Source organism: Uranotaenia lowii, chromosome 2, assembly GCF_029784155.1.
Source record: "Uranotaenia lowii strain MFRU-FL chromosome 2, ASM2978415v1, whole genome shotgun sequence".
Classification (NCBI taxonomy): Eukaryota; Metazoa; Arthropoda; class Insecta; order Diptera; family Culicidae; genus Uranotaenia; species Uranotaenia lowii.
Genome location: NC_073692.1, coordinates 36,818,748 through 36,845,303, shown reverse-complemented (window position 1 = coordinate 36,845,303; position 26,556 = coordinate 36,818,748). Strand labels below are relative to the sequence as shown.

General features: G+C 37.8%; 2 protein-coding genes across 3 annotated transcripts in view; one reads left to right on the top strand and one right to left on the bottom strand.

The window, feature by feature from the left end:
• LOC129747679 (UDP-glucosyltransferase 2-like) overlaps positions 1-26,556 on the bottom strand; it is an 80,849-nt gene that overhangs the window by 34,642 nt on the left and 19,651 nt on the right. Inside the window, exon 1 of one of the 2 annotated variants that reach the window (XM_055741992.1) lies at positions 1,140-1,154. The exons of the other annotated variant lie outside the window; for it this stretch is intronic. The gene's annotated coding sequence lies outside the window, so the exon portion shown is untranslated. Of the gene's footprint in view, positions 1-1,139; positions 1,155-26,556 lie in introns of those variants that run through there. 2 annotated transcript variants of the gene reach the window in all.
• LOC129747675 (uncharacterized) overlaps positions 1-26,556 on the top strand; it is a 51,266-nt gene that overhangs the window by 14,264 nt on the left and 10,446 nt on the right. The gene's annotated exons all lie outside the window — the stretch shown is intronic.

The following is a 26,556-nucleotide window of genomic DNA, read 5'->3' as shown; positions in this document are numbered from 1 at the left end:
CAAGTGCATGAATTTGACTGTTCCTATAGTTTTCAAACTTCTTAGTAACATTACAGGTTCCCTATGCAAAAAGTCTTCATTAAATTCCAGTCTAGATACAGTGATCAATAATAGTTTGGATACATTATGTTCCCACTAACTTATCCAATAATTCAAGGAAAACCATTTCGGCGAAATTCCCACCACAGATATTGAAATTAAAATGTGATAGAAAATACAACACACGCGATTTAATCCATCTTCTAGCCGATATCCATCACATTGCACCACAAAATGAAAAAAAAAAAAAAACAAGCAATTTCCACGAAGGCGATGCAAAAAAACGATTTTTCTAACGAAAACGCGACCGAAAAATCACACGCTTCTATTTGGCCGTCTTGGTTCGCTGGGAATAGTATATTGAAGAAAAACTATATAGATTATCATCTAGAACTGTTTTGTAATGACTATCGCGTGGATTTCAATTTTGTAGAAAAAATAAGCTTTTCTATTTGAAGCTTCATTCTCAATAAATAAATAACAAAATACCTACAATTTAATATAAATTAACATTCCTTTTAAAAACTGATTAGGTATTTAAGTCAAACTCCGGAATCAGTAACAAATTCTCAATTAAAAAAATCTCAATAAAATTGAAAATAAATGATGGAAAATTTTCCTAAACTTATTTATTAGCTGTAACATGATTAAAAGTTCAGTGATATAAGTTTTCAAAAATATTATTATCCGTTTCGAACTGTATAATACAAATGATGCTTCAAAATACTAAAAAAAAAAAAAAACTGATGGAATATGATATTAAAAGCAGAAAAAGAAAATAATTTAGATTGCACACTAGAGAATTCTAGCATGAACAAATTGAATAGCTGTTTCAGAAATTAGCCGCTTTCCAGTTTTCAAGTTGTTGAAGTTATGATGAAACTTATATCTTTTCGCACTTGCATAAACTTGCATTTATTTTTATGGAATTAAAATATCACTGAATATCTTCGCCTTGTTTATTCAAATTCCCAGAATGTCGTTAAATAGGAAAGATATGAAAAATATGAACATACGTAAAAGCATCCCACATTATATACCTTTATGGAAATATTCTCAAATCATTGAAAATTTAAACAATTTACAAAGAAACAGTTTACTTATCCTGGTGATCCTTTTAGTGCTCCTCTTCTCTGTGTTGATAGCTCCGGGTCTGTCTGGAAGGCCAAGTGCTTTCCCTTTTGAATCAATCACTTGAAGCCTATTTCAATTTCCGCAATTCCAACACTCAATCTCACTTCCCTCGTCAAAACGCGTGTGCTGCCTCTCTGGTTGCCAGTCGATCTCGTGTTCCTTTCATTTCTTCAAACCTTTATTTCGATAATTTTTCCAAATTTCATGAAGTTTGAACAAAAAAATCGGGAGTGGACGTCAAACACGTCTTCAAGCAAACGATGCTTACTTAGATCTCTTTCTTGGTTCTTGCAATACATAGCATTTGTACAAAAACTAAACCTGACTTGTACCCCAGAAATGATATTTGTTGTCATACAAAAAATTCAAAATAGGTAAATATTTTTTAATTTTATTATTTTGACAGCTGGTTAACCGTAGGATGAAAATAAGAATCGCATTATACTGCTTTGCATAGCCAATAAGCGTGTTGATTTAAAACATTTGCAAAAACATGTCATGTAATTATTAAAAGCTCCAGAAAGCAAATCCTTTAATTTTACAATACTTTTCAATGGATTACGATTTTTTATTTCGAAATGGTTTTTTTTTCATGAAATACTTTGTTTCTTCTCATGTTGGCAAAAAATTAATTTTAAGAATGGACAAAATCAATGATTTAAAACAAACTTGTTTCATATTTTTTAATCTGTTTGTGAGAGACCAACGACCCCCACCCCACCCCCACCGCCGTCTCCTTTAAATCGGAGCAGTTTGAAAGTATTGAAACCATCTCCGACCCCAAAAACTAGTTTTCGAGTCTATAGGGAACAGACAGACAGACAAACATTCATTTTTGTATATAGGTAAAGAAGTATTTTTTACAAGAGTATAGAATCATTTGGTGGGTTAAGGTTCCTTACCAGAAATCTCAGCTATTTTTATTTTCTTATTTTTATGCATTCGAAACTTTGCCGAATCAACTCAAAACTGTCACAATCGAATCATTTAATCACGTTTATCCTCAAAATAATACATTACGATACAAATGTTGATAACTAGGTATATGGTTAAGTTTATTATGGATTTGTTTGGGAAGACGTTGCAGGGTAGATATCAGAGAGTCGGCACCCAATTTAGGTTTTTGCGCGAAACAATCGTTAGCAAAAGTGGTGGCCAGAAGGGGTGACATGCCTTAGCTGAAAACGTGTTCAGACGTTCTTTACAACACATATATGCAGACTAATGAGCTTCCCCCCAGAGAGGTGCAACCTATGGATAGTTTGCGAGTGAAACAGCGTCATAAAATGTATGTAGATAAACTGCGACTAATATCTGACCACGATAAACAAGCCACTCCTAGAACAGTTTTTTTTTTAAATTGGCAGTAAGTAGCAGCAGCAGCAATGAGCCGGGAAAATTGGAGAAGGTGAGGGTTTGAGTGTGCGGTGCTGTCTAGTGGTAAAAATTTTCCGCTCTCATGGGCGCCTTTCCGCTTTTGATGCAAAATACGTAGTGGTGAACATAGAAATGAGTTGCATTTTTTTGCGGTTGGTCAGTGTCAGAAAACTGCGGTTCTTCGTTACTTTCTCGTTCTGCGGCGTTCCACAGATGGCGTAATATTTGTTTACTCTGATACCTATAATACTGGTTATCAGTGAGTGATGGAACTTGAGGTGGAGTACAAAATATGCTTTGAATTAAAGTGTAGATGAAATTTCTATGATTGTTATAGTCGGTGAAAAAAGTTAGTACCGAAGAACGATTTTCACCATAATTTTGCTTATTTGCTTGATAAAATTGATATTTTAACTTTTAAATATTGAAATTGAAAATGAAATCAATTTTTGACCAACAATGAAGTTATCGAGCATATTTCGCGTTTTCTTTCCTAGTGCATTTGAAATATTTTGTAAATCTGATATTTATAAAATACTAGCTGATTTTACCCGGCCTTGCTCGGGTTCACATAAAATATAAATCAAAATAAGTCATTTAACTTTCAGTAATTTTCGAAACTTTATATTTATAATTATAACAAATTTTGTAAGCTTTGTAGGTTTCGTTAATTATTTTAAATTTTTGATTGAGATTATTTACTGTGTCTATTATTTTCATAATAAAGGGTGATACGGTCAAAATTTGGTCAAAGTAAAACGCGTGTAAATCGGTGAAATCGTTTATTTAAAAAATCAAATTAAATTTCTTTTTTAAATTTAATTAGTATAAAATTCAGGAAAAATATTCAGTTAGGCTTCCGCTTTTCCAAATCCAAATTGCCGGGCCTTACGCTTAACCCCTGCCATCAGATTTTGTACAGCCACCTTGTGCACCTTCTTCGCCGCAGAAAGCCAGTTTGCTTTGAACTGCTACTTGTCCTTAGCAGTTTTTTGGTCTTCTTTAGGTTCCGCTTGACAATAGCCCAGTATTTCTCAATTGGGCGGAGCTCTAGCGTGTTGGGAGGGTTCTTGTCCTTGGAAACCACCTGCACGTTGTTGGCGGCGTACCACTTCATGGCCTTTTTACCGTAATGGCAAGATGCCAAAACAGTACGAAACAACCGTGTTTCTTCAGGAAAGGCAGCAGACGTTCATTCAAACACTCTTTCACGTAAATTTCTTGGTTGACAGTCCCGGAAGCTATGAAAATGCTGCTTTTCAAGCCACAGGTGTTTATGAGTTATTGAGGTTTGAATGGCATAAGTCAAAAAAAAAAGATTCTCTTAGAAATACTGTATCTCAAGACACAAATTTTGTAGAACAATAGTGTGATAGTTGATCAGAAAATTTGATCAAAAAATATCATCAGAGTTAAAAGTTATGGAAGTTCAAAGATGAAGTGACAAAAAGATGCCTTTTGATTCAACCTTGATAGTTCGTTTTTACCAAGTTTAGGTATCAAGGTACGATTTATTGGTAGTTTTTTAATGCAAGCAATTGTCAACTTTGAGAAAATGAGGTGAATCCGTGCACCCATGCTTGGAATCGCTCCTCAGATTTGCCCGTTCAGAGTAAGAGCGTGTACTTTTTTCGCTGTGCTCTTCCCAAGCGGAGAATCTTCAAAAAATGCTCCGTTTCTTCCAGAGCGACCAAGCGTCCACCCAAGTGTGGGCAAGAGAAGCAAGCAAACTGATGAAGTGCGTTCTCTGTGCAGATAAATTCCTTCGCACTCGGGCGAAAGAGAAGCTTTACAGAAAACTCGGTTTGTCTTCATCGGTTGCGTCTGGATCGATGTTTGGAAGTGCGTCAGAATTTACAATGCAGAACATAAATCTAACGGAACTAAATTAATAACGCCAAAGGTAGTTAAGATAGAATGTTGGTGTTTTCGACAACATTGCTCTGTATAAAAAAGCGCATACTTTGATATGAAATATAAAGTTTAGAAGTCCACTAATAGCGAAAAATAAATCATAACTTTCTTGTTTAGTATTTTAGAGCTTAAGTTTCTTCTACAAAGTTATTTATCTCAACAAAATACACAACTTTGCTTAACATATCAAAGTTCTACAGTCTTAACCCAAGGAGATACGGTTGAATTAAAAAAAAATACTTGAAAAATGCTCTAAAAAAAGTTATAGTTATTATCGCGCTATTTTTAAATCTCTCGCCTTTAAATTTTATATCAAAATATGCGAATTAACAACTTTGCCCAAAACACCTATATTTTCATTCCTGAGCGAGTTCCTCTAGATTGATGTTCTGCACCAGGACAAATGATTAGCTACGAAAGCTTTCTTCGGTCGAAAAATATCAAAAACGTAGCGGTTAAGGAAGATAAATCCTAAATTTTACGATTTGTGAAAGTTTTGAAGTTTTATTATTAAAATTTGTCCCAGATCCCTGCGTAATGTTCACGGTTTGTTTAAAAGACAAAGATTTTTGGATAATTTTAGTAAATGTTACTGTTCGAATTGCTGCTTTTGTAAATTAATGCTTCCCACGTACGATATTAAAAATACATAAACCTAAGTTTACAGCAATTTGCGGATGCAAAAAACTACTTGGATTTTGCCCAGTCGTATCCACATTATTTGGAAAATGAAACAAGGAAATCGAATTCAGTTTAGAATTGTTTGTTGAAAATTGGATTTGTGAAAGTTTGTTTCCTCAAAAATCAAACCAAAACTTTCCTTCGTATGCTTTAAACATAAATTTATCACTGCTGATGTGTTGTGACAAAAAAATGTAAGTCGTTTTTCTTCACTAGATAAATGTCTGGAATTTCCTTAGATTTGACCAGATATTGCTCGGTTTTTGAAATGGAAAATTCCAGATTATTTACCCGGTTTTCCCCATGTTTTTCAAATAATTTGCTAGGAAGTGCCCGGCCCGGCTACGTACAAAAATAGTTCATACATAAATCTACATTGAATATCTTCGACTGATGTACTGTTCCGCACTGCATAACGGCTTTTTGAAGAAAACATTCCTGCATTGAAATCTTTCTGGCATCTGATACACTGAGCTACACAGCAGCGTCGCTAGAGCACAATTTTCTAGCCAGCTCCCTCTCTTTTCTTTAGAGCGAGCGACGCACACAGGGGTAAATGCACCTATTAAGCGATCAATATTATTTGCGGACGAACGGTAAACGGTAGACATTTGATGTCTTCGCAACATTTTTATATTTTAAGATGATCTATCAAATTCTTGAAAGAAAAAAGTGATTTTTTCACCAGGAAGGGAGATAAAAAAAAATGATTTCTTGATACAATTAGTTTAGAGACTTGATGTCTTCATAAAAGTTGTAAATCTTATTATTTTAAGCAACTTTGTTGAAGACACCATCAAGATCGCATGAAAAACATAAAAGATACGAGCATTTTAAAAATAACGAGCATTTTAACAAGTAATTTTGAGATTTTATTTAATATCTTTTTTAGTATACAATTTACAAACTTGGTATATTTGAAAAAGTTCTTTAAATTGTTGAAACACAAAATTTTGTGGAACATTTCAACTACATATTTCAACTAAGAAAGGAGATATACTACAAAATATCCAAAATAATGCCTTTTTTTCAGTAAGTTATAACTTAAGAGTTCGGACGAGTTCGGATAATTTTTTGAGTGGGTTTTTGTGTCAAGTTATTGGCTTTCCATTGATATATACATTTAACATTAGTTTTGGATAGATTTTCTGCAAACTAGCTATCAAAAATGAGATTTTTCCTCTAAAAACAGGAAATATTGGGTTTTTTTTTTCTTCGAATTTTAAGTGTTTCTAGAGGAAAAATCTCATTTTTGATAGCTAGTTTGCAGAAAATCTATCCAAAACTAATGTTTTATTTATATATCAATGGAAAGCCAATAACTTGACCTACAAAACCCACTCAAAAAATTATCCGAACTCGTCCGAACTCTTAAGTTATAACTTACTGAAAAAAGGCATTATTTTTTATATTTTGTAGTATATCTCCTTTCTTAGTTGAAATATGTAGTTGAGATGTTCCACAAAACTGTGTGTTTTAACAATTTGAACAACTTTTTCAAATATACCAAGTTTGTAAATCGTATACTAAAAAAGATATTAAATAAAATCTCAAAATTACTTGTTAAAATGCTCGTTATTTTTAAAATGCTCGTAACTTTTATGTTTTTCATGCGATCTTGATGGTGTCTTCAACAAAGTTGCTTAAAATAATAAGATCTACAACTTTTGTGAAGACATCAAGTCTCTAAACTAATTGTATCAAGAAATCATTTTTTTTTATCTCCCTTCCTGGTGAAAAAATCACTTTTTTCTTTCAAGAATTTGATAGATCATCTTAAAATATAAAAATGTTGCGAAGACATCAAATGTCTACCGTTTACCGTTCGTCCGCAAATAATTTTGATCGCATATTAGGTGCATTTACCCCTGTGTGCGACGTCCACCCGACCGTCAGAGCAACCGCAATCGGGCGCACTCGGCAAAAAGATAAGTGAACGTTGATCGGCTGAGCAGTGCACTCGGAAAACGAAATGATAAAAGTGTAATTCGTTCTCTGCTCTGTTCTGTTTGCGAGGTGTTGGACAAGCATGCGTGCACCCATGGTGATAATTTTTTTTAAGGTTTTCACTGTAAGAATTTTTGTTCAATTTAGATTTCCAAGACTCGTGGTGTGTCTTATGAAGAAGTTCTTTAATGCATATCAACATAAAAAAAGATTTTTTTACATTGCTTCTTGTTAGTCATTGTTACAAACTGATGAGTTAAATTGCAATTTGATGGCTTTGTACCACACGAAGTGCTGCGATAGGCATCCGACATTAGACTGGGTCGATTTGGGGTCATTTTTCAGTTTCTACAACCCTGGGGTACAAAAGGCTTCGTTCTGATTCAACAATCATCTATGATTTTTTTTACAGAATTTTTAAGTAACGTTTACAAGAGTATTTGAACTTTGAGGTTTGTACGGAAAAATTGAATATTTTGTTCTGAAAAATCAACATAGTTTTTATTTCTTTTGATGAATCGAGCCTGCTGATGGTTTTTGTGAAAATTTCTGTCTGTCATTATTTCAATATTGATATCATTATTCAATATTTCTGAATATTATTTCACATAAACACTAAATAAACCTCGGCAACCTTAATTTTTAACACCTTAGGCACCGAAATTCGGCACTCTATATCTTTGAAATTAGCGCCGCCGGCCGTGGCCTAGAGCTTCTAAGCTATAGTTCATGAGATCAAATCTCGATCACGGCAAACATAGTACTCTTTCTGTGTTCTGGTGGTTTTAGCATTTGTGAGATGCTAGCCATCATATCCTTGAAAGATGTACGCCTTAGAGTTAAGTAAATAAATTAGATCTCTCCAAAGAAACATGGAGTTTCACTGAGATCCTATATGTGTGTGTTCATAGTTATTATTCATCATATTAATGTTTTCAATCATTGAATCAAATTCCACGAATTTCACTGCTTTAAGTAACGGCAAATGTTATGTTCAATTTTATCGAAGTAAGTTTAATGATAAAATAAAGAACTTTTGAATTATGCTTCTAAGTGTAGCACACCTGCGGCGAGCGAAAATCCAGATATCTCGTATTTGGTCCGAAATGTTTAAAAATGGCATGTCCCGAATCTAGCACCCAGAACTCAGGCTCTAGAAAAAATTACAATTATACAATTAAAAACCTTACTCGGTATTTAAAACGAGAATCGATACAAAATTTCAGAATACTTTAGAGGAATAAGATACAGCGGATTCTGTTTTCAAAATTGCCGAGAAAAGAAATTAGAATATCAATCAATTGATTTAAGTTTAGATCCGTAATTCACCCGAAATCTATCGTTGATGATTATATTTCAGAATTCAGAAACCAGAGCTCAATAGTCAAATTCCGTATGCGATAAACTAATTTTTAATTGTAACATCATCGTTTTAATTCAATCGAAAAGTGTTGACAAAATAATATAAAAAATATGAGTTGCACCAGTTATAGATTTAGATATGAAAAATCGATTGGTATAAGTACTTAACTCAGAATTGATAATTTTGACACCTCATCCATCCGATCCTAAGGGCCTTAATTATTTTCCTACTTCTTTGCATTTAAAGCCGCTAAAACTATTTTCTGTAGAAATCCCAACAAACAACATCGTTATCTAAATAACCTTTGAATTTGATGTTTGAATAGCTAGAATTTTTAAGTCCGCTCACATATTTACGTTTACATTAAAAAAAATTATTTTGGTTAAATAAAAACCGTGATAAACATATTCATTTGTGTATTTTAAAACTGGGAGGATCATAAAGTGTCAATCGAAAAACAGGGAAAAAACCGAGAATTTGAAAATGGAACCTCGCTGGCCATCCTGTACAAACCTAAAAGTTCAAATTTACTCTTGTAACCGTTACTTAAAAAATCAACCAAAAATCATGGATGAGTTTTGAACCAAAACGAAACTTTTTAGACCCAAGGGTTTGAGTAACTCAAAAATGACCCCAAATCGACTCAGTCTAATCCGACATATTATTCATTATCCTGCCGCCTTTTCAATGTTCACATTTTCTTTTCGATGATCGGTTCCAAGTAGATTACAAAAACACTGTTAAATTCATTGCTTCGACTCGTACCTTTTCTATTCTACACCCCAGCTCAGTTCGCAAATTTACGATCTCTACTCCCTTCACAACACAAAAACTACAAAATCAATTGATAAATTTAGGCATCTTCTCTCAAGGCAGTCGTACCTTTTGTTCACCTCGTATATTTACTAATGGGGTACCGGTCGGTTTGCTCGAGCAAATTTATACGCTCACCACCCTCTTCGTTTATATAACCAACGAGATATCCGTTCTAGTCCCGGGGTGGCAAAACATGGGCCAATTTGGATTTGCCTACATCAAATTGTACAGGGGCACCCGGTCCGTCCTCCGAAAGGATAAAATGACCTTGAAGCGAACCTTCACCAATGATGCCCGCAAATACACCCACTCAAATACAAACATTTTACTGGCACCACCACCCATCACCTCGCAAACCGCATCTTTGCATTCTTCGAGGCACCATCTCGGTGGGTGGTGGAAAAGCGAGACTATATTCCCCCTGTTTTCAGAAATTTACATTGGTACAACTTTATTTGTTTGTTTTGATTAAAAAATTTCAATAAACCAGTTACAAATCATCAAATCAACATGTCTCCTTGTTGGAAAAATTCTGAAATTTTTGTTCTAGTATCCAATTAAAAATCGGTGCATGACGACCACTGTTGTTCTCTCTCTTTCAATCTGTTTTTATTTTGCCGGCAGTACTATGTACTTATAGTACACATCTACCCGGTGGTGTTTTCTAAGTTTCAAGAAATTTCACCTAACAATCCCCTTCGTGCTTCACCCGTTCTCTATTTTTCCTCCACAAAAGGATGTTGTTAGCCATCCCAAATTGATTGAGCTTCTGTTGTAGTACTTTTTTACGACCCGAGGTGTTTAATCAATATTCTTTCCTGTCCATCATCGACATCGACATCCGCCGTCCACGTCATCATCGTCATCATCAGTACGGACGGACGGTCGGTCGATTTGTCTGTTTAAGCTCCTCTCTGTCCGGCAAAGGTCCTTTCTTCCAGCTCAAGTCTTGGGCTACCTCACGTTATTCGGATGGTATATTTTTGTGTCAAGTTTTTAACATGGATATATTTACTTTCTCGCAGCAACCGTTACTGACCTATACCTTTTACTGTGATTTTCGTGCTAGCGACGTCTTTGAATAAAGGGTGTTCAGATCGAAAAGTGGTTAGACTTAATTGCATGTAAATCGGGTATTTGTTTATAAAAAAAAAAAATCAAAATATCTTTCATTTTGAAATTCAATATGTATAAAATACGGAAAAAATTCTCAGTTAAGATTCCAGTTGACCTAGTCCAAATAAGCGAGCCTTTCATTTGACGCCTGCCATCAGATTTTGTACAGTCACCTTATCCACTTTCTTTGCCGCAGAACACTAGTTTGCTTCGAACTGCTTCTCGCTGCTAATAGTTTTTTGGGTCTTCTTAAGGTTCTGCCTTACTATCGCCAAATATTTTTGGATTGGGCGAAGTTCTGGTGTGTAGGGAGGGTTCTCATCCTTGGGCACAATCTGAATGTTGTTAGCGGCATACCACTCTAAGGCCTTTTTTCATAATGGCAGGATGCATAATCCGGCCAAAACAGCACAGACAAGTCATGTTTCTTCAGGAAAGGCAGCAAACGCTTTTGAAGACACTCTTTCACGTAAATTTCCTGGTTAAATGTCCCGGTTGCAAAAAAATGTAGCTTTTCAAGCAACTGGTACAAAAAGCTTTCCAAACGAGATATTTCTTAGAAAACTTTGATAGTTTAATGTGCTTGAAAATGTCTGCCACCTTTCCCCTTCCGGTTGCTGTAAAATACTCTTGTCCCGGAAGCTGTCTGAAGTCTGCCTTGACGTTGGTTTCGTCGTCCATTACCACATAATCAAACTTTGTCATCAATGTCGTTTACAGCTTCCGAAAGCTTTTGTCGTAAGGTTTTATTTTTCATTGCTATTAGCAGTCACTACCTTCTTATAAGTCGATAGCCCGGATCGTTTTAAGCTTGATGCAGAGTTGCAGACGATATTCCCAACTTATTGCCGATATCTCGCACGGAGAGATTGAAGTTTAACTTGAAAGTGCTAGCCACTCTTCTGTTCGTCACTGCGGCTGTCGGATTTCGATTTCCCTCAGATCACAGCTTTCGAGTTGTCGATATACCTTCCCTGAACACTTTGATTACGCTGGTGACGGTTGATTTCGCCACATTCAACGATTTTGCTATTTCTGTGTGCGTGTAGTTGAATTTTCACGACGCATGTACAAAATTCTGATCCGTAGCTCCTCCAGACTTGTTTTTGACATTTCACACGCACACTTACCGGTCCTACTGGCGTGTACGAATGAGAACGGGAACATTAACCTCCAAAAATGGCAGTACAAAAGTCGGGCAGCCAGCTGGCAAACACGTGACAAATTGTCCCAAAATTAAAAAGTGTTAGTAGCTCGCACTGGATTATGACACGAATACTACTAGCAGCAAATAGGACTCTTAGGATATATTGATAGTTCTCCACGAACACCACCTTAGCAGGAGGCCTCAGTCATAACCTCAAACCATGAGCTAACAGAATCGATTTTCAGAAGGGCGCACGATAAACACGATTTTCCGGTACTAATATCGACAAATTCGCCCTGTGGAAAAGCTATACACAGATGTTCGTGTTTTGATTTTTTTGGGTGTTCAGGGGTGCCAAGTGCATTGATAAATATTTGGAAAATGATTATATTTTTTTAATTGCATTGTTATTGAAAAACCTTTTCATGAGTGCTGAGAATTTGCAACTTTCCCGTTGATTTCTATTCCAATGTTAAATTAAACGCATAATTTATCTGAACGAAATAACAACTTTCTGTTACACGATGAAGTGAATTATTATGTTTCAAATAATCAGAGCATGTAGGCGATTATTTTCAAAGTCAACATAGACGGGGCTTTCAATCATTCACTTGGATGATTTTGCATTCACTTAAAACTGAGATCCGCGGAAGTATTCTTCAAGAAATTCGAAACGAACTGCGAGTAAATCCTCTTCCGGTGAACGGTTGCGCTACTCCAATTCTTAATCCGAGAAATAGGTCCTCCGTGGGTTCAGCCGCTGTTTCATCCGCCCATCTTAAGCGTCGCCGTGAAAAAATCATAGTTACAGAAAGCGTTCCTGCACGACAACCAAACTTGTTATGTGCGGTTGGTACCGGTGCAGCTAATAACGAAATCACGACAAACAACAACCTTTATACAACACCTCCGTCATTTTGGCTCTATCTCTCTGGCATTCTTCCAAACGCGCCCGATGATAGTGTTCTGCAATTCGTGCGCTCTCAACTTGGAACCGATGAAGTCCAGCTTAAAAAGTTGGTTCCTAGGGGCAGAGAAGTCAGCACGCTTTCGTTTGTATCCTTCAAAGTTGGTGTTTCACTCGATTATAAAGATAAAGCGTTGTCGTCCGAAACTTGGCCAGCAGGAATCCGTTTTCGGCAGTTTGTTGATAACTCGCCTGAGAGTTTTTTACCCGTTCCGAAACAGCCGCGACTCGATTTCAAATCGAATCAACAGACGCCTTTTGCGACGCCAATATGAATGGTCAACTGGACGTTGATAACCATCACTTAGCCGAATTAGAATCCGCCGTCACTACCTTGCCTTTACCAGTACTACCTCCTTCTGCAACATCTGCTAGCTCATCTATGCAAAATCGCTCTATCGTTAACAGCCAACTAACTGTATACTATCAGAATGCAGGCGGTATGCGTACAAAAACTAACCAATTTCTGCTCGCGCTGTCTTCATGTGAATACGACATTGTTATGATTACAGAAACTTGGTTGAAGGATGACATAACAAACTCTGAATTAGCCTTAAACTACAGCATCTACCGCAACGACAGAAATTCGAACACAAGTCAACTAAGACGATGTGGAGGCGTATTGATAGCAGTTAGGCATGGCATCGATGCAGTCTCTGTAGCAGTACCTGGTTGCGATCATCTAGAGCAAATCGTTGTTCGAATCAAAGATCAGTGCCGTTTCGTATACTTGTGCTGTGTTTACTTTAGACCTAATAGCGAAACTGCTCAATATTTGTCCCATATGTCAGCAATTGATCAGCTAACGAATACCGCAACTAGTCAAGATATTATCGTCGTTGCCGGAGATTATAACTTACCGAACTTAAACTGGAGTTTTGACGAGGATACTGATAGTTTTCTGCCAGTAAACGCCTCAACCGAACAGGAACTGGCTGTAATTGAGTGCACTATTGCATCTGGTTTATCTCAGATCTGTTCGCTCGTAAATGTCAATGGGAGAATCCTCGACCTCATATTTGTGAATAGACCAGATCTTACAGAAACTGTTAACCCGCCGCACGCCATTTTAAATACCGATCGACATCATCATGCTTCAATTTTATTGATTGACAATACTTATGAAGAGATTATCGACACAGTTCGCCCCGATACTTGTAGCTTAGATTTTACGCACTGTGATACCGGTCGTGTGATAGATTCGTTAGCCGAAAAAAATTGGCACTCAGAGTTTGCCAATCTGGATATTGATAGTGCACTTTCTACCTTTTATGACCAACTTTGGGTTATACTGCGTGAGAACACCCCTCTTAGACGACCAAGCAGGCATAAGCCGTTTAAGCTCCCTTGGTGGAACTCTGAACTACGAAGAAGCCGCAATTCAGTTCGCAAAGCTCGGAAACGTTACTTCAAGGAGAAATCTGATCAAAACAAATCGATCTTGTCTCGTTTAGAAGTCGAGTACTCAGCCCTGCGAAATACTGCCTTTAAACGATACATATCAAACATCGAACGCAACGTTAAGGAAGATCCATCCAGCTTTTGGAAGTTCATGAACAGCCGCCGCCTTAAAAATCCGGTTCCATCTTCTGTATCGTTTCATGGATGCACCTCGAGCAGTATCAGAGAATCAGCTGATTTGTTTGCCGAATTTTTCAGCAGCGTATATAGCTCGTCAACTCCTAACTTTGCTGATACCTATTTTGGAAATCTGTCGAACTATGACGTCAGGCTACCCCAGCCTCTATTTACCGAGCAAGAGGTGCTAAACATTATCAGTAAACTTGATCCATCGAAAGGTCCAGGTCCAGATGGAATTCCATCGTCGTTGGTTTCGCGAATAGCTGTTTCCCTTGCAACACCGCTTTGTCTAATTTTCAACCGATCCATCTCAGAAGGAGTTTTTCCTAGCCGTTGGAAAATTGCTTCAATTTCTCCAATTCATAAGTCTGGAAATGCTCATCGTGTGGAGAACTACCGGCCAATTTCAATACTCTGCTGTTTCTCAAAAGTGCTCGAAGTTTTGATGTACGAAAGGCTCTATTCAGCAGCTACACCGTTACTTGCCGAGGTCCAGCACGGGTTTATTCGGAAAAGATCGACGTTGACCAACTTGATGTGCTATGCCAGTGAATTGCATACAGCGATTGGTAAAAAACTGCAGGTGGACTCAATATATGTCGACTTTGCCAAAGCCTTTGATAAAGTGCCGCATATGATCGTGATCGAGAAACTTAAGCGCTACGGATTCCCAGAATGGGCAATCAAATGGTTGCATTCCTACCTGTTACATCGTCATGGATTTATAAATATTTGTGGAATTCATTCTACTAGTTTCGATATGCCGTCTGGTGTTCCACAGGGAAGTCACTTAGGACCGCTTATCTTTGTGATTTTCATTAACGATCTTGCAACTTTCATTCAATCGCCAAAGCTACTGTTCGCAGACGATTTGAAAATCTACAGGATCATTGACTCGAGAGTGGACTGTGCTGCGCTTCAAGAAGACATCAATAGACTACTCGCATGGTGTGGAAAACATGGGATGGAAGTAAACGCCGATAAGTGCAAGTGTATCAGTTTTTTTAGAACCAGAACCTCCGTGGCCTTCGAATACGCTTTTGGTGGCACTCCGCTTGAAAGAGTTGTCACCATTAAGGATCTAGGAGTAACCTTTGATCAGAAGCTATCGTTTAATCAGCATATCGCGACAACAACAGCTAAAGCCTTCGCTATGTTTGGATTCCTGCGAAGAAATACTTTAAGCTTCGAGGACCCATATGCTCTCAAGACAGTGTTCTGCTCTTTAGTGCGAAGTGTCTTGAAATATGCGGAACCAGTTTGGGCACCCTACCACTGTGTTCATATCGAACGGATCGAACGAGTTCATAAAAAATTTCTTCGTTATGCTCTGCGTCGACTGCCCTGGCGAGACCCCGTAAGGCTACCGCCTTACTTACAAAGATGCGCTCTTCTGTCTATATCGACTCTGAGTCAAAGAAGAACATATTTGCAAAGAATGTTTGTATACGATATCCTGACAAACACTGTTGACTGTCCACAATTGCTCCAAAGCTTGAGTTTACACGCCCCAGCACGCCGTTTGCGCAACCAAACCACCTTTTGGCTACCTAGAAGCAGAACAGTTTTTGGACAAAACCACCCGCTTAATCGATGTTGTCAAGTCTTCAACGATGTGTCACACTTGTTTGACTTCAATGTATCCAAATCAATGTTTAAATGTGCAATCCGTGACGTTCCCTAGCATTAACATAACTTTAATTTAATCATAAGTTAATTTTAATACTCGGTCTGTATGACGGCAGTCAAAGACTTAAATAAATAAATATTCATACGTTTAGAAGTTAGAAACAACGCCTTTTTAATCTATCAAGAAGTACATGAAAATATATTTCAGATGTTTTGAATTCACCTTGAAAATTCATTTGCAAAATGGCTTATCTTCATCCTTTTAGGAACGCCCCGTAATGAATTCAATCGTTCAGCTGTTGATAGTTAAAAAAATTAATCAATTCAGAAATATTATAATCAGTTTGATAAGCAAATACTGATTTTAGTAACGCACCTAGCAGCACTGCACAGTGGTTTAAAACTCGAAAAACGTGATCATGGATTTTTTGAAGGCCTAAACTGCCGCTATTCGCAAGACTGTCCCATATGCATTTTCGTCATTTTTCAGTTTATCTCAACAATCGTTCAAATACAGTTAGTTTTTCAATTTAAACTAAAAACTTTCATAACTTTGTTCTCAACATATATGAAAAAAAAACCAAGTCATGTCTGTCCCATATGAAATGTACCCGCAAAGCTGTCCCATATGTCTATTTTTTCAGAATGCTTTTCAATTGCTCATCTAATTTACGTTAATTTTACAAATTTTCATACAATGTGTGCGGCCAAAGAATCATTCATTGAAATTACGGGAGTTAGACTAGATAAAACAGTACAGTAAAGTCAAAAATAACAATTACGATCATTTTTACAAGCTAAGTTTAGCCTAACGGGTAAATTCCACCAAACTGTTTTTTTTTTCGCATGAGGTTTATTGAATTGTTCGTTGTAAAACATGGAAAATAGTCAGCTACAAAGCCATATTTTTTTTTTTTAGATTTTTGTCATGCTGTTACTGGCTGCTTGGACTTTCATAAAATCTATGAACCAAAATACGCGTACCTGGTAGCACACGCGTAAGTCATAATGTATTGATTTTTCTCATTAAATATTTGCAGCCAAGATGCTTTGCTGTTTCTGATTCAGCATTAATTTAATTCGTAGGTATGTATAGTCTTTCCAAAAAGAAAATCGTTCGAAAAACTTTCCAAAAGATGAAGGTACAGGTTGTTTTATTCATGGAATGTTGTTATTCATTTTATTTTAGACCTACTCAATTCTGTCAATTCGTTATCTTTTTCTAAATTTGTCATAAACATCATCTCAAACTTAATTGCATCAGTAAACAACCAGTAAAGTGAATAATATAGCGCAGATAGAGAGAATCTAATGATCAACTGACAAAAGAAATGCCACATAAGCGACAGCTTTACAGGTACATTTAATACGCATGCGAAATATACTCGCAAGGCTGCCCCATCATTATTTTCTCCTCTGCATCAACAACTTCCAAAGCGAAAAAAAACATTGGACGAAATTCTACAACAATTATCTTAATATCTGTGAAGAAAGAAATGGAAAACGTTTCAACCGAGAAATCCACGAAAGTTTCTAAAAATCTTTAAAGCCGTTTTTCTCGGTTCGTTGTTTTTGCATAGGTGACAGACTTGCCGTTAGCGGCAGTATACTGCCGCTATTCGCAAGACTGTCCCATATGCATTTTTGTCATTTTTCAGTTTATCTCAAAAATCGATCAAATACAGTTAGTTCTTCAATTTAGACTAAAAATTTTCATGACTTTGTTCTCAACATATATGAAAATAAAATACCAAGTCATGTCTGTCCCATATGAAATATACCCGCAAAGCTGTCCCATATGTCTGTTTATACAGAATGCTTCAAAATTGCTCCTCTAATTTACGTTAATTTTACAAATATTCATACAATGTGTGCGACAAAACAGTACAGTAAAGTTAAAAATAGCAATCTCCATAATTTTTAAAAGCTAAGTTTAGCCTAATGGGTAAATTCCATCAAACTGTTTTTTTTTTTTAATTTCGCATGAAGCTTATTGAATTGTTCTTTGTAAAACATGGAAAATAGTCAGCTACAATGCCATATTTTTTAAGTTTTTGTCATGCTGTTACTTGCTGCTTAGACTTTTATAAAATCTATGAGCAAAAATACGCGTACCTCCAGCACACGCTTAAGTCATATTGAATTGATTTTTCTCATCAAATATTTGCAGTCAAGATACTTTGCTGTTTCTAATTCAGCATTAATTTAATTTGAAGGTAGTCTTTCTAAAAAGATAATCGACTGAAAAACTTTCCAAAATATGATGGTACAGGTTGTTTTATTCATGGAACGTTGTTATTCATTTTATTTTAGACCCACTCAATTATTACGATAAACTTTCTTTATCTTTGACTATCTAAACATGTCATAAACATCATTCCAAACTTACTTTTATCAGTAAACAACCAGTAAAGTGAATAATACAGCGCAGATAGAGAGAATCAAATGATCAACTGACAAAAGAAAAGTCAAATATGGGACAGCTTTGCGGGTATATTTAATCCGCATGCGAAGTATATTCGCAAGGCTGTCCCATCATTATTTTCTCCTCCGCATCAACAACTTCCAAATCAAAAACACATTGGACGAAATTCTACAACAATTATCTTAATATCTGTGAAGAAAGAAGTAGAAAAGGTAAAGTTTCAACCGAGAAATCCACGAAAGTTTATAAAAATCTTTTAAGCCGTTTTTCTCGGTTCGTTGTTTTTGCATAGGTGACAGACTTGCCAGCAGCGGCAGTATAGTAGAATATCAATCTTGTATCTTTTCTTCGAACAACATTATATTTGACATTTTAAACTCATCGCAAGAGACTTTTTTGATAAAATTTGCTTTTTTCATAGAATTTTCTCTAGTGCGACATTCTCGCGTAGAAATATCAACGTAGAGACAACCACACGCTGGGATATGTTAAACCATTAATGCCTGAAAAATAACCATAATCGAAGTTTTCCTGGGTTAACTCGTTATATGAGTTTTCAGCATAAATTCGTAGAATGAGATTTTAAGGAGAACTGGCATTATGGTTACTTTTCATCCGTTTTCGAAAAGTAAGATAATGCTTGAAAAATAACCGTTTCCAGAAAAACGAAACGCTTATAAATATTTGTTCATGAATAAGAAGGCAGATTTCCGCAATTAGTTTAATATTTTTCAAAACATTACGATCAAAATTATCTTATATTTATTATTTTTCATTTAATACAACAAAATGTTGAGCAAAATGTATATTCATTTTTCGATGATTTCCTTTGAGCCTCTCGGTGGATTCCACTGACTGGGCCATTCCGTGCTGTGATAGGCCTCGGAAGGCATGGCACATAGCTTCAGGGAAGTTAGACGACATCCCTCATCAATGTCTTTAAGGCACATCTTGTTTCCTGAACTAATTTCCGGAGCGCTACCGGAACAAGGGAATCGAGAAACCCTCTACCAGATCCGACAACAAGTTGCGTCATTTATCGTCTGGCTTTTTATTCGTCTCTAAGTTTTTCATTTTGCACTGCCTGAAAAAAGAATTAGAAAGTTGGCGAGTGAACAAATTTCAATGAAATTGTATATTGACTACTGTTTCCATTTTACTGCGATTCGACTTCTACATACGATTAGAATAATTCGTCAATTGCAGGAAGTTGCAAACCTAACAAAACAGATTGTAAAGCGGAGTCGAAAAAAAACAGACACTTCTAGCGTAACATTTAAAAAGGGCGAAACTAGCAGTTAGCTCGAAACGAGAAAAACGCGTTTGAAAATTCGGAACACCTATTCAAATCCTATTTATAAAATCGACCACTTTTTAATCAACAAATTCAAAAAATGTGCATTATATTCACTTATTGTTTGATGGTTATCAAGAACTTTACTTTTTTCACGCAATTACAGAGATTTTCGAGTTTCGCCCTATCATTGTTTTTTATTTCAGTTACGCCTGCAAGTTTCGCCCAATTGATCGGCCGTTTTTGTTTTGGTTTTGAAGTTACGCCCATTCATCCAACACGCCAAAACTAATTAGGCCGTTTTGTCACACACGGTCAACTCAGTTACGCCTTTTGGCTCTACACGAATAGAAAAATTCACTCCATTTTGAATAGGCGTAACTTCACGTTCCAACGAAAATTCATCAACAGGAAGTTTCGCCCAATTGAATTTTATCAATTTTTTGAAAGTTTTAAGTAATTTTAAGGTGAAACCGCGTTTGAAAGGTAAAGTGCAACCGCGTGCATTCGGAATGACTGTTAACTCAATTTGTTTACATTTGGCAGTTTCGCCCTTTTGAAATGTTACGCTAGACTTGAGCTGCGATTTCAAACATGGCGACTTTATTTTTCAGTCATTTTATTATTGATTTTTAACCATTATCATTATTTTCATCATGAACTCCTAAAACGGTTGAAATTCAACAATTCATTATGATTGAAAAACAACAATTATGGCAGTTCTTTCAGAAATACCATAAAATGGTTCAATAAAAGGCATAAATGGTTAAATAAAAATGAGCGTGCACCTTAATCAAAATTTCGTATAAGTTGAGAACAAAGTATACTTGTTTGTGTTTTATTCGAAAGTTAACACTAAACGAGACTGTTTCCAGGAAAAAAGTGAAAATGACCCAAAAGACATATGGGACAGTTTGGCTTGGAACGGCTTCAAAAATTTTATGAAAACTATCTGAAAACAGCACAAGGCGGCCCCATTATATACCCGAGCCACCAAAATTTTAATCAATTCGTTCATTTTAGACCAACGACGTAAGGAAGCGTCCAAAACGTCAAATAGAAAAAACTATTTGAGCAAAACGTCCAATTAGGCCGGAAAAAAATCAATATCGTCTTTTGTCTGTTTGTTCTTAAAATAATATTCATTATTATTATTATTCCATTATTATAGAACTGCATTCGTCTCGCATTACTCGCCACAGGCGGACGTGTTTTAGTTTCCCGCTCGATAGCAAATCGCGAAAAAGTAGTGTGTGCGAAAGTGTTCCCTCTGAATCCGGTTGTGTACACCGTTAGGGTCGTGATTTCCCAATTAAAAAAGTGTTTTTTTTTTTTCTAAAATTGTGTGCCCCGCTCATCATAGATGGTTCCTGAACAATAGCGTTGAGATTTTTTCAAGGCCGTCGGCGCCAGCTGATATCAGCACAATAGGCAGCCATAAGCAGAAGCACGTGTTCGACGTGGATTGAGCTGCTATAATTTCTTAGAGAAATTGCTAAGTATAATTCATTTATATAACCAATAATTGTTTTTTTTTCTAATAATTTTGATCTTGTGCCCTCCCATAACTTGTTTCTTCTTTTCTATTCTTTTTTGTATCATATAAATAAGTATTTTTTATTTTATTGTTATCATTTTTTGGTTATTCATTTTTCCTTTCTTCATCTATCATTCCGCCCTTTTGTTTTGTTTCGCCCCCCACTGTGACCCATTATGTCGGAAACCAACCGACAAGTGGATGACGACGGCGAGGACGATAAGCATCCTCCATTTCGTGAAGAAATTCAATCCGGGGAGTTGAATTTTGGAAACAATTCCCCCAATACCGTCAACCCTCCTATGTACATATCGGATACGGAGGATTCCCCTACCCCCGTTTCTCAACCTACTACCCCCTCAACACCCTTCATTTTCGGCAAAGAAATTATTTCCCAAAAATCAGACCAAATAGATTCTCCCCCTGATAATGTGTCAAAGTTGACAAATGCTTCACCTCGCCGTCGGGTTTACCAATCTCAATCGAAAGGTCCCTGGGTGGTCTACATCCGGCCCAAACCGAATGGGAAACCACTTAACGTGATTTCAATCTCCCGAACCCTCGACCGATCATACCCTTCCATAATCAACTACCAGTCGATGAGTCGGAACAAGATGCGCGTTGTCGCTGGTAGTCTGAAGGAAGCAAACGCCATTGCTTGTGACGAGAGGTTTACGATCGAGTACCGCGTTTACGTTCCCGCTCGTGACGTGGAAATCGACGGAGTGGTAACCGAAGAGGGTTTGACCGTCGATGACCTAATGGAATCAGGGGTTGGCCGATTCAAGGATCCTGCTCTTCCAACGGTCAAGGTGTTGGACGCGCGTCAACTAATGTCAGCATCTGGCGAGGGGGAAAAACGGAAGTTTTCCCTGTCGAACTCTTTTCGGGTTACCTTTTCCGGCACTGCACTTCCTGATTACGTTGCGATCGGAAAGGTTCGTCTACCTGTGAGACTTTATGTGCCTTCGGTCATGTTCTGCCAGAAGTGCAAGCAGTTGGATCATACGGCCGCCTACTGCTGCAATCAGGCACGCTGCTCTAAGTGCGGGGAGAAGCATGAGGAAGCTTCGTGTACAATACAAGCAGCAAGCAGGTGTTTGTATTGCACTGGTGAAGCATCTCATGCTCTCTCGGCGTGTCCGAAGTACATATCGCGCCGGGAAAAAATCAAGACTTCTTTAAAAAATCGTGTAAAAATGTCCTATAGAGATATGGTTTTGAAGTCTTTGCCAATCGTCTCAGAGAACCAGTTTGACCTTCTAAGTGATTATGAGTCCGAAGGGGAGGACCCATGTGAAGGAACATCAACTGGGCCATTTTCAAAAAATAATGTTTCACAGGCTCCAAAAAGGAAACGCATTACTAAAACACAAACCAGATTAGCTGCCAGCAAAGTTAAAATTAACAGAAATCCTCAAAGTGGAAATAGTAATTCTGCCCCTTCTATTCAGAGTCCTCCGGGTTTTAATCCTTCCCCGAAGGACTTCCCTCCACTTTCTGGGAAGTCAAAACCCCAGGCTTTCCTTCAAACTTCAGGCCCATCAGTAGTTAACAAGAATGCAACAATTCCCAGAGAAACTGCATCTGATCCATCGTCGAATGGTTTTCCCAGCTTTTCGGCCGATGGTAAGATGAAATTCTCGGAAATCGTTGCATTCATCCTGGACTTCTTCAGCGTACCTGCAGGATGGAGGACTATGATCAATATTTTTGTACCCCTTTTGAGAGAAATTTTAAAAAAGAAAGCTCTTACCATGACCCTCATTTCAGAAACAATTTCTCTTGATGGCTAATTCATTCAATGAGGGAAGAGAAATTGTTTCTTTATTACAATGGAACTGCAGAAGTATTCTACCAAAATTAGACTCTTTTCAAGCTTTGGTACACAATTTGAATTGTGATGTATTCGCCTTATGCGAAACTTGGCTTTCTCCTAACGTAGATTTTAACTTCCACAGCCACAACATTATTCGCCTGGACCGTGATGGTCAAAGAGGGGGTGGTGTTCTTTTGGGGATCAAGAAATGCCACTCTTTCTATCGTATTCCCTTACAACCATCTCCAGGTATTGAAGTCGTCAGTTGCCAAGCTAGAATTAAAGGCCAAGACCTTTGCCTAGCCTCGGTATATATTCCGCCAAATTCAAGCGTGAGCGGGAACCAATTGGCGAATATTATTTCACTTCTTCCAGAACCCCGACTAGTTCTGGGAGACTTCAACTCCCATGGCGTGGGCTGGGGTAGCTCACGTGATGATGATCGTGCTAACATTATTTATGAGCTGTGCGACGACTTCAACATGACTGTCTTAAACAATGGGGAAGTGACTCGAATTAATGGATCCCAATCACAGCATAGTATTTTAGACCTTTCTTTAGCTTCTTCCTCTCTGAGTTTGGATTGTACGTGGAAGGTAATCCAAGACCCTCAGGGAAGCGATCATTTGCCTATCAATATTTCTATCATCAGTGGTCGTAGTCCACCCGAAGAAATCAATATTCCTTATGACCTCACAAGGAATATAGATTGGAAAAAGTATGCATCGGATGTCATTGAAGCCATCGACTCAACAGACGAACTGCCTCCGGAGGCAGAGTACAGCTTTATTTCTGGAACAATTGTGGACTGTGCAATCGGAGCACAGGTCAGACGGAATGAAAGCTCGACGATACAGAAACGGCCTCCTACTCCGTGGTGGGATGGAGATTGCTCACGCGCGCGAGGTGAAAAGTGCAAGGCGTTTGTTGAGTTTCGCAGAACCGGATTGCCAGAGAAGTTTCAACGTTACTTAGCCTTGGAACGCAAGTTCAAGAACTTGATCAGGGGCAAGAAACGGGGGTACTGGCGGCGATTCGTGGATGGGTTATCTCGAGAAACGTCTTTGCACACGCTTTGGAGAACGGCACGAAACATGCGAAATCACACTCCTTCGAACGAAACTGAAGAAAGTTCAAGTCGATGGCTGATACAGTTCGCGAAAAAGGTCTGCCCGGATGCAGCACCACCTCAGAAACACTATCGGGATACAGAGAATAGTTCCGAAACGGAGGATCAATTCTCGATGGTCGAACTTTCACTTGCGCTCTGGTCTTGCAACAATTCAGCTCCCGGACTGGACAGAATCAAATTCAACTTGTTGAAGAATCTGCCAGATACCGCCAAGAAACGCTTGTTGAATTTATTCAATAAGTGTTTGGAGCTGAACATTGTTCCGCATGACTGGAGACAAGTGAAAGTCATCGCCATCCAGAAACCGGGAAAACCAGCTTCTGAATACAATTCGTATAGGCCGATTGCAATGCTCTCGTGTCTCCGGAAATTGCTTGAAAAAATGATTCTCTTTCGGCTGGATAAATGGGTTGAATCAAACAATCTGTTGTCAAGTACACAGTTTGGATTCCGTAGAGGCAAGGGTACGAACGACTGTCTAGCATTACTTTCATCAGACATTCAATTGGCGTTTGCCCAAAAAGAGCAGATGGGGGCAGTATTTCTGGACATCAAAGGGGCATTCGATTCGGTGTCCATAGAAGTGCTATCTAGTAATCTTAACTCTTGCGGACTTTCACCAATTTTGAACAATTTTCTATATAACCTGTTGTCTGAAAAAATCATGCATTTTAGCCATGGAGAAACCAAAGTTGAACGAATTAGTTACATGGGTCTACCCCAAGGCTCATGTTTAAGCCCCCTGCTATACAACTTTTATGTCCGAGAAATCGATAGTTGTATGGCACAAAATTGCACGCTACGACAGCTTGCGGATGACTGTGTTGTTCATATCACAGGTAAAACAGACACTCAAATAAAACCTCCTTTGCAAGAAACTCTAAATAACTTATCACACTGGGCCAGGAATCTAGGTATCGAGTTTTCGCCTAGTAAAACCGAGTTAGTAGTTTTTTCAAGGAAGCATTCCCCTCCTAAAATAGAGCTCCTTATGATGGGTAGAACTCTAACTCAATCTCTTAGTTTTAAATATTTGGGTGTCTGGTTCGACTCTAAATGCCTCTGGGGAAAACATATTAGGTACTTGACACAAAAATGCCAAAAGAGAATCAATTTTCTTCGAACGATTACTGGAACCTGGTGGGGTGCTCATCCACAGGACCTCATCAGGTTATACCAAACAACGATACTGTCGGTCATAGAATATGGAAGCTTTTGCTTTGGGTCAGCCGCGGATACCCACTTGATTAAACTAGAACGAATACAGTATCGTTGTTTGCGTATTGCCATGGGTTGTATGCAGTCGACACATACGATGTGTCTCGAAGTACTGGCGGGAATAATGCCGTTGAAAAATCGGTTCTTCGATTTATCGCTACGTTTCCTAATTCGAAGTGAAACTATGAATCCTTTGGTGATAGAAAATTTGGAAAGGCTTATGAATATTAATCCGCAAGTAAAATATGTAAATGATTATAAAACTTTTAGTCAATTAGAAATAAATCCTTCTTTATTAAATTCGGACACGAGTCACTTTTACCCGAGTAGCAGTTCCTTGATAAGATTCGATCTGTCCATGACCGCTGACATCCGTGGAATACCAGATCACGTCCGACCCAACATTATTCCTTCAATCTTTGCTTCAAAAGTACGTGAAATTGATCCTATAAAAATGTTCTTTACTGATGGTTCTAGAATCGACAACGCGACTGGCTTCGCAGTGTATAATGAGGGCTTTGAAGCTTCGTTCAAGCTTCGAGAGCCATGCTCCGTTTACACTGCTGAGCTAGCCGCTATTTACTGCACCTTGGAACACATTCGCACACTGCCCGTAGACCACTATTTCATCTATTCGGATAGTCTCAGCTCCGTTGAGGCGATTCGATCTATGAAACTGATGAAGCGCTCTTCCCATTTCTTGCTGGAAATTTCAGGGATATTGGGCGCTCTGATCGAAAATTCGTATAGGATTACCTTAGCTTGGATCCCGTCTCATTGTCTTATACAAGGCAATGAGAAGGCGGACTCATTGGCTAAGGTGGGTGCGTTACAAGGTGAAATCTTTGAGAGGATAATAACTTATAACGAATACTTTTCAATACCTCGCACTTTAGCGATTAACGCTTGGCAGTCTAGCTGGGATAATGGCACGAAGGGACGTTGGCTCCATACGATTATCCCTAAGGTTCCGACGAAGGCATGGTTTAAGCATTTCAACATGAGTCGCGATTTCATTCGCGTGATTTCTCGGCTCATGTCAAATCACTGCCGGCTTGACGCGCACTTGTTTCGTATTAATCTCGCTGCAACCAATGTTTGCGTTTGTGGGGATGGCTACCACGACATCGATCATGTTGTATGGACGTGTGAAAGGTATGGTCAAACGAGGGCTTGGCTACTGGATACCCTTAGGGCCCGAGGTAGATTACCTGGTGTTCCAATTCGAGACATTTTGGCAAACTTAGATTTTGGATATTTGTTCCCAATTTACAAATATCTCAAGCTGTCTGACTTGGTCGTTTAGTCCGCTTACCCACGTAAACTCTCCCCTTGTGTGTTCTTCATTTAATGTCTGTTTTGTTTATTTATTAGTACCACCTCTCATCCAACGGGTTCGACACATTCCTGAGGAAGGCTG